The sequence below is a fragment of the Anabrus simplex genome, chromosome 1, assembly GCF_040414725.1.
Source record: "Anabrus simplex isolate iqAnaSimp1 chromosome 1, ASM4041472v1, whole genome shotgun sequence".
Classification (NCBI taxonomy): domain Eukaryota; kingdom Metazoa; phylum Arthropoda; class Insecta; order Orthoptera; family Tettigoniidae; genus Anabrus; species Anabrus simplex.
In genome coordinates, this window is record NC_090265.1 from 1,008,773,728 (window position 1) to 1,008,787,461 (window position 13,734).

The 13,734-nt window shown below is 39.8% G+C and overlaps 1 protein-coding gene across 2 annotated transcripts in view; it reads left to right on the top strand.

The window, feature by feature from the left end:
- Positions 1-13,734, top strand: part of LOC136875622 (uncharacterized) — a 73,381-nt gene that overhangs the window by 2,210 nt on the left and 57,437 nt on the right. Inside the window, exon 1 of one of the 2 annotated variants that reach the window (XM_068228136.1) lies at positions 2,701-2,800. The exons of the other annotated variant lie outside the window; for it this stretch is intronic. The gene's annotated coding sequence lies outside the window, so the exon portion shown is untranslated. Of the gene's footprint in view, positions 1-2,700; positions 2,801-13,734 lie in introns of those variants that run through there. 2 annotated transcript variants of the gene reach the window in all.

Below are 13,734 nucleotides of genomic sequence, written 5' to 3' on the forward strand. Positions count from 1 at the left end.
CCGTAACTACATAAGTATTAACTAGTATACATTTTTATGGCTTTCGTAATATAGAGCTTACCTAATAGTTCTTTTTCGTCCTCCAGACATCTCCACGAATACGTCAGCAGCATTTCAGATATGAAAATAACAGAATAAAGTGATCATGCTTCAGTACGATGGTTACACACGAGTCTCACGCTCGTCTTCACCTATCACGTGCACATGAATATTCTTTCTTAAATTATATTTATGTCACCCACTCAGGCATGCAGACACACACGTACAGTACGGTAACATACACTGTGTACACTCACGTATTTTCACTAACATACACTATGTACACGCACATATTTACACTAAAATCCACTATGTACACTCACGTATTTACCCTTATACAAATCAGCGTAGCAATAAATTGGCAGCAATAGCTTCTTACTCGCTATCGGCAGGCCTTGATAAACTCAACGGTGTCTTTTTATGGGCCTTCTTCGTGGAGAACAGTCTTCTTTGAAGTTGAAACTTGATTGCGCCAGGTGATGAACTCGATGGAGTCAGTATTGTCCCTTTATTTTGGGCATGGATAATTGAAATTATAGGTTTAAGCTGATTTTCAACAATGTCTGCATGCTCAGGTGACTGGATTTCGGTGAGTATTGTTTCAAAATGGTCTCGAAGTTGTAACTTTCTCTTTTCCAAGTCACTGTCAAGTTTTCTCTTGAGAGGATTCCGCAGTTCCTTGAAAACAGTCGCACTTTCGTCACAAGAGGGCGATTCTTGAATAGTCAGTTCATCCCCTGGGCTGGCACTTTCATTCCCACCACTTCCGTCTCTGATGCTGATTAAACTCATGCATATTAGTGTTGAGTCCTGCTTGGAGGCGATGACAATAAGCCCAGTCGGTCACCGTCCGTTTGTAGTTAGCATCGAAGTACTCGCCGAATTCCTTGGTGTCGGGATCACCTTTCAGGTCAGCTGTTAAGTTACCCAGCATCGTAGAAAAGGCAACTTCGTCTCTTTCCTCCAGTAGTACTCTAAGCTCTTTGTAGATCTCAACATGTTTCTCGCGCACTTTGATTTTGCAGAAATTTTTCCTCCATGCAGGGTCTACATACCACGAACAAAATAAACGAAACTTGGGGGGCATCATGACTGCAAGCCATGCATTATAAAATGTTTCAGCCATGTCCGACATGAACACTTTAGGGTTCAACGCGTCTGGATGAGCATTTCTAATTGTCGTAAATAAAATTTCAAATACTGCTGTGTCGGACCTATTTGATAACATGAAAGCGCAAGGGAAACCCTGGCATTTATCATCTATCACTAAGAGGGTACCGGTAGTCAATTCGAAAGCGTACTTACTTAGACCGTGGGTACCACCAATACAAACAATGTTCCTTACAAAACGTTCAAGTATTTCTTTCTGCGCTTCATTCATAATAATGAGGACAAAATCTTCCTATTTTAGCTCAGGATTTGCTTCAGAAGGTATTCCCTGACCTTTGTAGAAACGAACTACGCCACAGATTTCCTGCATCTCTTGGATCCACGATTCAACACTCGTACAATCGTTACCATGGCGTACAGCTTCGGACTTTAAATTGTACTGCTGCTCAATGTTTAAAAGATCCTTTCTAGTGAGTAGGCCTAAATGCAGACGCTCTACGTCAGTACCACCGACGGAATCCCTAATTTCATCCAATATATTATCGAATGGAATTTTCATGGCCATTTTTGTTGCCAGCTCCTTTCTCTCTGATTCAGAAAGTCTCAACCGGCCTAACTCGCCCTGGTGACCGACATGAGATTTACAGTACGACACTGATACTTTTCCTGATACATGAAATGTAACATCAATTGACGCTGGGCAGTGTCCATTTATTTTATTGCTACCAAGTATTTTTTGATGGTGCAGTTCATTTCCTTGACATTTCAAATTACCGTCTCTGTGGCATCGATAGGAACATCACTGAGCCATCAATCTTTCGAATGTATTTTGACCGCCATGTAACAAATTCACACAAATCATCCTTTTCTATTTTGATTTTCCAGTCTTTAAACTTTTGTTCGTTTGAAAATTCTAAAAGTTCAGCCTTAACGGGAATGTCATGATCACTGATAAAATGTTGAACAATTTCGTCTCTTGTTCCACGATCTTCTACACAAAGGGGGCATTTCACTTTCGATTGAGTTTCAGAAATCTGGTTCCTATGCTTTACATTTTTATGGCGAATGAAACTGAATTTATTATTCGTACTAAAGGAGCACAAATCACACTGAAACTCGGGAGAGGAATTCGAATGTTTCGATCTAACGTGACTGTTTAAGTTTTTCCTCTAATTAAAATCCTTATTGCACACATCGCACCTGAATTTCTCCATTCTAAGAATGCCGCGGAACTGGTTTGTCACCTCCATTTACTAATTATAAGACAGTAGATCGTTCTATCTACCGTACTTCACTCACCAATTCTCAACACTAAACAACAACGCTTCAGCGGGAAACTGTACCTATAAAAGCAGCTGTAGGCCCCAGTTCATGTGAAAATATGCGCCAGACAGAATGTTAAACGAACAGGACCGAACGTAGCCGAGCTGCTCCGAGTGGCTGCCCATTGCAAAGCACGACCGAACTTAGCCGAGTTGTTCCGAGTGGCTGCACGTTGTCAGGCGCTTATGCACATTGTGCGAATTTTTCCTCTGTTATTATTATTGTCAGGCGCTGGACACAAGTCATCGCATTGGCTGTTTTGGTAGTAGATCTCGCTCCGCCGAGAACTCAACATCGCCTACGCGCTTTGCATACCTACTTATAGACGGTAAGTACGAATTAACCACGAAGCATGCTTTTTAAATCTTGCATTATTAAAGGCCTACTCAGCCCATCGACGACGGATTTTCATTGGCATTCAACCACGGGATATTGTAGGCTAAGTAATTTTCACCTCACTAAAGTAAATAATGAGAATTAAAAGAGAAAACTCGTTCTTGCGGATTGCAGACCGACAAAGCAGAAAAAGGTGTACATTTGTTATTGTTGTTGCCTCTTATCCGGAGACCCCGTATGTGTAATTCCTTGGGCCTGGACATGGGATAGGTATCTGGGACTTGGTGCAGAGTATTATCCGCCATTTGCTCCCGGAGGATAATGAATCATATCATAGTCACTGTCAGGACTAGAATTTCAACCTCGGCGCTCCAAATTGTGCAGTTTCTCATCCTCGTAATGGAGACTGATTTTTTTCCCTAGTGGTTTAACGTCGTGCTAACACATCACAGGTTTCTGGCGACTTAAGGATGTAAAAGGGCTAGGACTGAGAAGGTAGCGACCGTGGCCTTAATTGAGGTACAGCCCCAGCATTTTCCTGGTGTGAAAATGGGTGACATGGTAACATGCCAGCAGCAGCGATTGGGAATTAGAAGTGGGAGGGCACAAAAGTTTATAGACAACAAAAAAAGTACTGGGGGTCTAGGGAATATAGTGGGGGGGGGGGGGTAGACAAAAATTGCAAAAATAAAGCTACAAAATAGTAGGGTTTTTTTAATGCTCTCTGAGCGAAATTTTGACAGAGAAGTAAAGGTTGACATTTTACCAAAACTGCAGTAATACTGGTAAGAGTTTTTTTCTTTATTCAGTACTATTCAGTGAAATTAACTTTCACCAAAGGAACAATTACACATGAGCGCAACTAAGGTTTTATGCCATCAGATACTAATCGTGCTTCTACACGCTGCTGCATGAGACTCCACTACCGGTACTTGCTATGGCGTTATACGAATTGGTTAGCGAGTCAAATTAAATTTCATGCGTATTCCCACTAAGTATCTTTTAATATGAATGGCAAATAAGTTAATATGGGAAGGACAGCTGATTCAGAAAGTGATGGAACCAACCAGAGGGAAAAATATCCTGGATGTGGTGCTGATAAAACCAGATGAGCTCTATAGGGAAACTGAAGTAATAGATGGTATTAGTGATCATGAAGCTGTTTTTGTGGTAGTTAAAAATAAATGCGATAGAAAGGAAGGTCTTAAAAGTAGGACTGTTAGGCAGTACCATATGGCTGATAAAGCAGGTATGAGGCAGTTTCTAAAAAGTAACTATGATCGGTGGAAAACGGTAAATAAAAATGTAAACAGACTCTGGGATGGGTTTAAAGAAATTGTTGAGGAATGCGAAAACAGGTTTGTACCTTTAAGGGTGGTAAGGAATGGTAAAGACCCACCTTATTATAATAGAGAAATAAAGAGACTAAGAAGGAGGTGCAGACTGGAAAGAAATAGAGTTAGAAATGGCTGTGGAAGTAAGGAGAAATTGAAGGAACTTACTAGAAAATTGAATCTAGCAAAGAAGGCAGCTAAGGATAACATGATGGCAAGCATAATTGGCAGTCATACAAATTTTAGTGAAAAATGGAAGGGTATGTATAGGTATTTTAAGGCAGAAACAGGTTCCAAGAAGGACATTCCAGGAATAATTAATGAACAAGGGGAGTGTGTATGTGAGGATCTTCAAAAGGCGGAAGTATTCAGTCAGCAGTATCTAAAGATTGTTGGTTACAAGGATAATGTCGAGATAGAGGAAGAGACTAAGGCCACAGAAGTAATAAAATTTACATATGATAACAATGACATTTACAATAAGATACAAAAGTTGAAAACTAGAAAAGCGGCTGGAATTGATCAGATTTCTGGGGATATACTAAAGACAATGAGTTGGAATATAGTACCATATCTGAAGTACTTATTTGATTATTGTTTGGTCGAAGGAGCTATACCAGATGAATGGAGAGTTGCTATAGTAGCCCCTGTGTATAAAGGAAAGGGTGATAGACATAAAGCTGAAAATTACAGGCCAGTAAGTTTGACATGCATTGTATGTAAGCTTTGGGAAGGCATTCTTTCTGATTATATTAGACATGTTTGTGAAATTAATAACTGGTTCGATAGAAGGCAATTCGGTTTTAGGAAAGGTTATTCCACTGAAGCTCAACTTGTAGGATTCCAGCAAGATATAGCAGATATCTTGGATTCTGGAGGTCAAATGGACTGTATCGCGATTGACATGTCTAAAGCATTTGATAGGGTGGATCATGGGAGACTACTGGCAAAAATGAGTGCAATTGGACTAGACAAAAGAGTGACTGAATGGGTTGCTATATTTCTAGAAAATAGATCTCAGAGAGTTAGAGTAGGTGAAGCTTTGTCTGACCCTGTAATAGTTGAGAGGGGAGTTCCTCAGGGCAGTGTTATCGGACCTTTATGTTTTCTTATATATATAAATGATATGAGTAAAGGAGTGGAATCAGAGGTAAGGCTTTTTGCGGATGATGTTATTCTCTATAGAGTGATAAATAAGTTACAAGATTGTGAGCAACTGCAACGTGACCTCGAAAATGTTGTGAGATGGACAGCAGACAATGGTATGTTGATAAACGGGGCTAAAAGTCAGGTTGTGAGTTTCACAAATAGGAAAAGTCCTCTCAGTTTTAATTACTGCATTGATGGGGTGAAAGTTCCTTTTGGGGATCATTGTAAGTATCTAGGTGTTAATATAAGGAAAGATCTTCACTGGGGTAATCACATAAAGGGGATTGTAAATAAAGGGTACCGATCTCTGCACATGGTTATGAGGGTGTTCAGGGGTTGTAGTAAGGATGTAAAGGAGAGTGCATATAAGTCTCTGGTAAGACCCCAACTAGAGTATGGTTCCAGTGTATGGGACCCTCACCAGGATTACCTGATTCAAGAACTGGAAAAAATCCAAAGAAAAGCAGCTCGATTTGTTCTGGGTGATTTCCGACAAAAGAGTAGCGTTACAAAAATGTTGCAATGTTTGGGTTGGGAAGAATTGAGAGAAAGAAGAAGAGCTGCTCGACTAAGTGGTATGTTCCGAGCTGTCAGCAGAGAGATGGCGTGGAATGACATTAGTAGACGAATAGGTTTGAATGGCGTTTATAAAAGTAGGAAAGATCACGATATGAAGATAAAGTTGGAATTCAAGAGGACAAACTGGGGCAAATATTCATTTATAGGAAGGGGAGTTAGGGATTGGAATAACTTACCAAGGGAGATGTTCAATAAATTTCCAATTTCTTTGAAATCATTTCGGAAAGGGCTAGGAAAGCAACAGATAGGGAATCTGCCACCTGGGCGACTGCCCTAAATGCAGATCAGTATTGATTGATTGATTGATTGATTGATTGAATATTTAAAAAATTAAAGGAAATAATTAGGTAAAAGGCAACAGGGTTTGTATAAATTGCTTTTTTTAATAATTCCTAGTTGTATGTAAAAATAGGATTTAAAATATTTTTTTCCCCACAAAGTGGGGTCAACTGCCCCCCTCGCCGTCCCCCCAATCGCCATCACTGTTCAGGGCTACTGACGGTGGGATTCGAGCCCACTATCTCCCGAATACAAGCTCACAGCTGCGTGACCCTAACCGCACTGCCATCTCGCTCAGTGAGACTGAATTAACATGCTCAGTTACGAAGGCTGAGCGAGTGGTGGGTTTGATCCCAGCTCAGTCTGGAGTTTATTCACCAAACTCGTGTCGGTAGATTTAATGGCACATAAAAGAACTTCTGCAAAACACTTTGGAGTCTGTGAAAAACGTAAAAGTAGTTAGTGGGACATAAAACCAATGACATTGTTATGATATAATGAACCTTCACATCGATGACTCATGATGCTAATGAATTAACCTGCTGATCAACAGCGGGCAGTCCAAATAGGCCAGGGAGTGCTTAGGGCAGGTGTTTGCAATTCTACTGTACCAAAGACACACATTGGCGGTCTCTTACTAAGATGTGCCTTAACCCACAGCTGGTATGGTATGGTACGGGTCGGATCGCTGCAGTGCCCATAACATGTATTGTCACTTTTTTGGCTTTATTGCCAGAGGGTTCCACCTGCCAGTAGCTGCCTGTCTCTTCACTGTCTTGCAGATCAGTGCACGTTCGAACCTTAAACAAAGCTGTTCCATTGTTTCCGGTGCATCTGGGTCTGTCTGACCCGCTCCATACCACGAGTGTGACATACATTCACCTTGTCACGGTCTCCTCCCATGGTCATTTCTTTTCGTTCTTCAATTAGTCTGTGTGGGTAGATATTCATGCAGTGTGTAAATGGTGTGTAGCAGCTATGGCAAGTAGTTTAAGGTGAAATACGACTCTGGATGATGAGCAGATGGATGAAGAAGATCTATGTCTTGAAATTAACAGTGATGTTTCAGACTTTGAAGACATTATAGAAGATAGTACAGAAAGTGAACAGTCAGAAGATGAAGAAAGTGTTGAAGTTAGTGGTGGTAATGATGCTCACTTCTTCTATGGCAAGGGAACTAATTCATTCAAGTGCACTGCAAGTCCTCCACAGTGATCTGAGATGCAAAGTTATTCTACACCAACACAGGCTGTACTGAGTCTGAGCAAACCTCTGGTTGGTAGTAAACGCAACCTAACAACGATAACTGGTTTTCGTCAGTTGAGCTTGTTCAGACTTTAAAAATCAAAGGTCTGACTTAAGTAGGTACTTTGAGGAAAAATAAACCAGAAATACCAGCAGAATTTCAGGCTAACAAATCTCGTCCAGTTGGCTCGTTATTACACGGGTACACTAAAAATATGACTTTGCTATCCCATGTCCCAAAACGAAATGAATCAGTTCTTTTACTCTCAAATATGCATCATACGTTTGGAAAAGACAAGGACACAGGAAACAAAGAGATCATAGAATTCTACAACTGCAAAAGGAGCAGTTGACAGTCTAGATCAAAAGTGTGCCAATTATTCGACAGCTAGGCGTACTCAGCAGTGGCCAATAGCTTTGTTTTATACCATGCTTGATATTGCTAGGGTAAACAGTTATATCATCTACTATTCAGTTAACATAGAAAATGCTGATTTACGTTGTTTGTTTCTGAAAAACTCAGGTGTACAACTCATTATGCCAAATATTTTGCAGCGAATTTACAATAATCGCTTACCTGTGAAACTTCGACAGGTGATGAGTCGAATTTGTGGAGTTCAGCTTCTAGGGGTGACAACAACACGATTCCTACTGGAAAAAGGAAGAGGTGCTGTATCTGTCCCTCCAAAATGGACAGAAAGACAAAGGAGTCTTGTAAAGCATGCCGGCGACCTATGTGTGGAATGTGCAGCGTGTAATACTTTCTCAACTGCGATCCAAAATGAGTGTGTTGAGAAACGAGAAATGTAGCATCTGAACCGAGATTTCCTTAAACTTTCAACAAGATATCATTTTTTCATTAATATGACTATAAAATATCTTAAATTTGCTCAAAAATGCCATTCCAGTTTGACGAATGAAATGCTTTCCTCTGTGACTAAAATTTACACAGTGCTCCACTTTTTGAGAAATCGTCTGACACAAACTATAATTTTGTGTGGAACAGTGTTTTATGTATTTAATACATAACAAAGATGTGTAAGATGAAATAGGGGTTTCATTTTTCACTTTAGATTTGTTAGAAAAGGAAAATAATTTTCTGGGTCATTTAGAACCGCACCATACTAGTTGTGTTACTAAAATCCACCATACCTGCTGTCTGCCTCTGTAGCATAATGGTTAGCGTTATTAGCTGCCATCCTCGGGGGCCTGGGTACGATTCCCGGTACTGCCGGGAATTTAAGAATGGCAGGAGGGCTGGAATGTGGTTGAAATGGTACATGCAGCTCACTTCCATTGGGGGTGTACCTGACAAGAGTTGCACCACCTCGGGATGAGGACATGAGTTTACTTTACCATACCTGCTGAGGGTTAAGAAACACCGGTTGATGTATTTAGTTTCAACACTATTCTCTGATGCCGAGACGTGCAGTCCTCTCAGTCTGATGGCGAGCAGCCACCATGGCTGCTGGTAGAAAATTTCAGTACTTAAGGGGACTCCATGGAGTCAAGTGGAACAAAACACTACAGTATATCTTTTTGTGACATCAGGAACTGTTCTGTATGGCATTCTATAGTCTCTTAAAAGGCATCTTTGAACGGGCTTCCTTTTTACATGATTTCATGTAGGAAGAGAGAGGACCAAGTAAGTCACCTTAAGGCAAAATATGTCATAACGACCAGCATAATTATTCGAAATTAATAAAAAATACAGCTAACATAACCTAAAACCTTCTTAATTACATGCAACAATCGAAAGAAGTAAATAGGCCTACAATTTTTTTTTACAATTTGTTTTACGTCGCACCAATACAGATAGGTCTTATGGTGACAATGGGATAGGAAAGGGCTTGAAGTAGGAAGGAAGCAGCTGTGGCCTTATTTAAGGTACAGCCCCAGCATTTGCCTGGTGTGAAAATGGGAAACCACGGAAAACCATCTTCAGGGTTTTAGACAGTGGGGTCCGAACCCACTATCTCCCAGATGCAAGCTCACAGATGTGCGCCCCTAACCACATAGCCAACTCGCTCGGTAGAAGTAAATAAAACATATGCATGCTTGAAATAACATCAACAACATTAAGCACATGGACTCACTTGCCCCAACTAGCAAGGCAAAAATGTCCACCAGGGTGCAGCAAGTGAGTCTCATTTTACAACTGGTTATATTGATCAGAATAATCCACTTAATTTTGGGCTTACATGAAACAAAAATTGAAAAATATAAAAATTGCAAATAATGGCATAAATAGGCATGGTGCTAACAAAGAAGTTTTTCTAACCAATTATGTCATAAATGGATGGGATGTTTTTGTAGTCACTTGTAAGAAAACTACTCTTGTAGATAGTTTGCTCAGTCCATTCAAAGATCCCCAGCCTTTGCAGAAATGCTTGCTGCCAGTCATTTCCTGCCATTTTCCTGTTCTAAATAAGTCCATTGCCTTCAGTGAACTCAAATTTGACCCTCTTCTACAGAAAGAATGTTAAATACGATAATGTTTAAACTAGTTTCCACTTTAAAGACGGAGAAGTTGAATAAGTTTCCGGTTTCCTTAGAAAAATCTATTTTATGGGTTGTCACCTTTTGATCTGGGGAAGTTTCAGCTAACGTCAGAGAGTGCATCGATTAATTCTGGAAAGTAATGTTGTTAGTGGTATAATATGTTTAATAAAATGTTTTATCATGGATAGACGGCCGGTATTTATATCCTCCCAAGCATTTTGCAAATCATCTTCGCGCCGTGCCAACTCCTTGTCACCCCCTGTGGGTGGGGGACACAGATGAAGAATACACCCACGGTATACCCTGCCTGTCGTAAGAGGCAACTAAAAGGGGCAACCAAGAGATGATTGAATTAGAACCATGAAACTACTTATGATTAGTACCATCATGCGGGGAACACTATGGGTCGCCTTTACTTGTGAGTAGTACCACTATGTTAGGTACACAATGGATAGGTTTGTGATTAGTAGTAGCAGAGAGAGGTTCACTGTGGGTTTCCAGTACCTGTGATTAGTACCACTATATGCGGAACGTCATGGGCTTACATTGCCTACGAGTGGCACCATTATGTGAGAAACGCCATAGGTCTGCGTTAACCATGTGGCATACAATACTTGTAAGTAGCACCATCATGTTTGGTACATCCTGAGTTTACGCTATTTTTTATTAGTACCGCAACTTGAGAAATACCATGGTTCTACTTTACTATAAGTAGCCTTATGAGAGACATTTGACCTGGTTTTTGAACCCCTTTAGACAACAAGCAACATCGATTCAGGATTGTGCTTTGGAAGCAGTCCCTTAGTCAGTAATATAGTTTCTGGGAAGGTAAGGCATTGCGGGTCGGATCCACTGATTGTTTTAAATTCATATTCATCCATTCATTCTTCGTCACATTTTGAATTCTGGTCAGTGGATGAATTTTGAACTTTTAAATTGTCATTGCATTTCGTCTCATTTCGTACTATTAGGGGCCAATGACCTAGATGTTAGGCCCCTTTAAACAACAAGCATCATCATCATCAATCCCTTGTCTGTCTCCATTATGTAATTTCTGACCATTATCACAAAGAAAGGAGTGAATAAAATTGCCCAAGCATTATAATTCATATATCAGTATACCATTTCAAAGTTTTAGTTAGTTCAGATGCCAGTGGGGCAAGTGAGTCCACTTCACATTCCTCTGGATTCCCTTGCCCTGCACTATACTTTCAAATAGATTGGCTCCTCTGCTACCAAGCCACCCTGAGAGACCTAATATAATGTGTTTACAAAATGCAGTCTTAAAATTAGCTCCACAATTTTATGAATATGCCTGACTGGTAATAAACAAAATGTATTTCTTAGAGAAAAAACTACTAAAATAAAGAAACAAGTAACATCGAAGTTTCATGGCAGAGCATTTCTTAACTCAACTTGCACATCTCACAAACCAAATTCACAACATGTAACCTCGCACAGGATCCAAAATACTACAGTTCCGAAAATTAGATGGGGTAGACTCTCTTGTCCTGTATGAGTTGCTTTCCCCACCCTCCCCTATATTTTGATTCTCATTTACTTGATTAAAAAAAAATTATTGTAATTCTAATACTTGATAATGTGGTCTGTTTCACTACGCCAGAGTAATGATCAGTGTACTGTAAGCAATGAGTTGTTATTACTTTATTGAATCCCAACTCTGCACTCTAGATCTTGCTTAAAGCTCACAGTTTATAATTCACTCGGAGTGTATAGTACTCAAATCTGATTATAATTATCCCTTAAACTGTATTATCTTTAATTCTCATTGGTTCTCGAAGAAAGGTGATTTGTTGCTCTGAAACAGCCGAGCTTCTCGTTCTTCTTCCATCTCATATCATTGAAGAAGTATTTTTTGACACCTCAGATTTTCAAATTTTGGAATCACTAAATTTCAACCCAGCTATGCTGAAGTTTCCTTTATAAGTTATTATTCGAATGACCGTCAACAGCAGGTAACAGTAAATGACAAGGCCTCAAAACGGAAAATGAAACTTACTTGTTAGTGGTGCCCCACAGGGCAGAATTCTCGGACGCTTGCTTGTGTTTATATTAATCACTCTCTTAAATGACATAGATATGTGTTTCTGTATAATCTAAAGGCCAGACCAATAAACACGCTAGTTATCCCTATTCTCAATTATTGTGATATTGGTTCAGTTGACATGACAAAGGAGCAAACACTGAAACTTCAATGAACATTGAACTCCAGCCTGCATTTTATTTACAGTATCAGATATCATCATCCTCCTTTCCCCTTATCCAGCTCCTGCCAGGTCAGGGAATTTATGGCACTTCTCCACCTTCACCTCTCCTCCCACCATTCCTCTTCTATCAGTTTGTCCAAGTCCAGGTTTCTTCTTCTTCTTTTTCTTCTTCTTGCACTCCTCTTTATTGAATTGAACCTCCTTGCTCTAGGTCTCCCTCTTGCTCTCTTACTTCATCTCCATCATCTGTTTTGGTATTCTTTCCTCTTCCATCCCCTTTACATGTCCAAACCACCTTAGTTTACTCCTATCAATTTTCTCATTTAGATTTTCCATTCTGACCTCTTTTCTCACATCTTCGTTTCTCAATCTGTCTTTCCTTGTCTTTCCTATCATACTTCTTAGGTATTTGGTTTCACTGGCTTGAATTTGAGATGTCTGTGGGCAATGCTGGTAGGACAAAATGTGACTTTGGACAAAGTGCCCTACTGGACAAAATGTACCTATGGAGAAAGTTTGCTGGATGAAAGATCCTGACACCCTACAAACTTGTTAGCTTGCATCTTTCTTATCCAACTGCCTAGTACGTATTCAGACCTTATCTCATCTCCTTTCTTGTAACAAAGGCCTTTTTCATGTTTAGAACCATCGGTACCGAGCTCAATAGCTGCAGTCGCTTAAGTGTAGCCAGTATCCAGTAATCGGGAGATAGAGGGTTCGAGCCCCACTGTCGCCAGCCCTGAAGATGGTTTTCCGTGGTTTCCCATTTTCACACCTTAATTAAGGCCACGGCCACTTCCTTCCACTTCCTAGGCCTTTCCTATCCCATCGGTCGCCATAAGACATATCTATGTCGGTGCGACGTAAAGCAAATGGCAAAAAAAAAAAAAAAAAAGAACCATCGGTAGGGCCCAGATTCTTATGATTGAATATTCCATTCCTTTACTTGTAGACAACTGAAAATGAATAATGTTGGCAAACTGTGGTTCTGGTATAGTTATACCTGTGTTTCATTTTACATTTTTTACATATTCTTAGTAATGTTACTAATGTTACATATTTTTACATATTATGTAAAGAATGTAACATTTTTATACAATTATTCAAAATATTAAAACTTGTGTCAGCTCGTTTAATTTTTAGACTATGGTAAAATATTATAGAATATATTTCAACTGATAAAGTTGGCTTTGAAATTTCTATAAAATTGGGATTTCTAACCGTCTGTCTGTAAAACAGAGTAGGTCCAAGTGCCTCAACTGCATACAACAGCACTAATCCTTTCTCAGAATCTGGGATGGCTAGGTGCCATTCATTGGTCAGAGTTTGTAACTAACTCCATGCAGTCTTGAAATGAAATTTATTCATGCTATCTATGTGTTTGAAAGATCATTAATGGTGAACAAGAAGTGCCCCCAGAGGACATTTCACCCAGCAATGTTCTCAGCCTACAAGAGAATTTTACTGAATTGGCACCAAAACATCACAATCTGACCGACCGACCAACAAGCCAAAACTATTGGACATAATCAAATTAAATTTTAAGGATACGTTTATACAGTAAAACTTGCTCAAAGCAGAATGTCTACAGTATAAAGCGGAAACTTGTC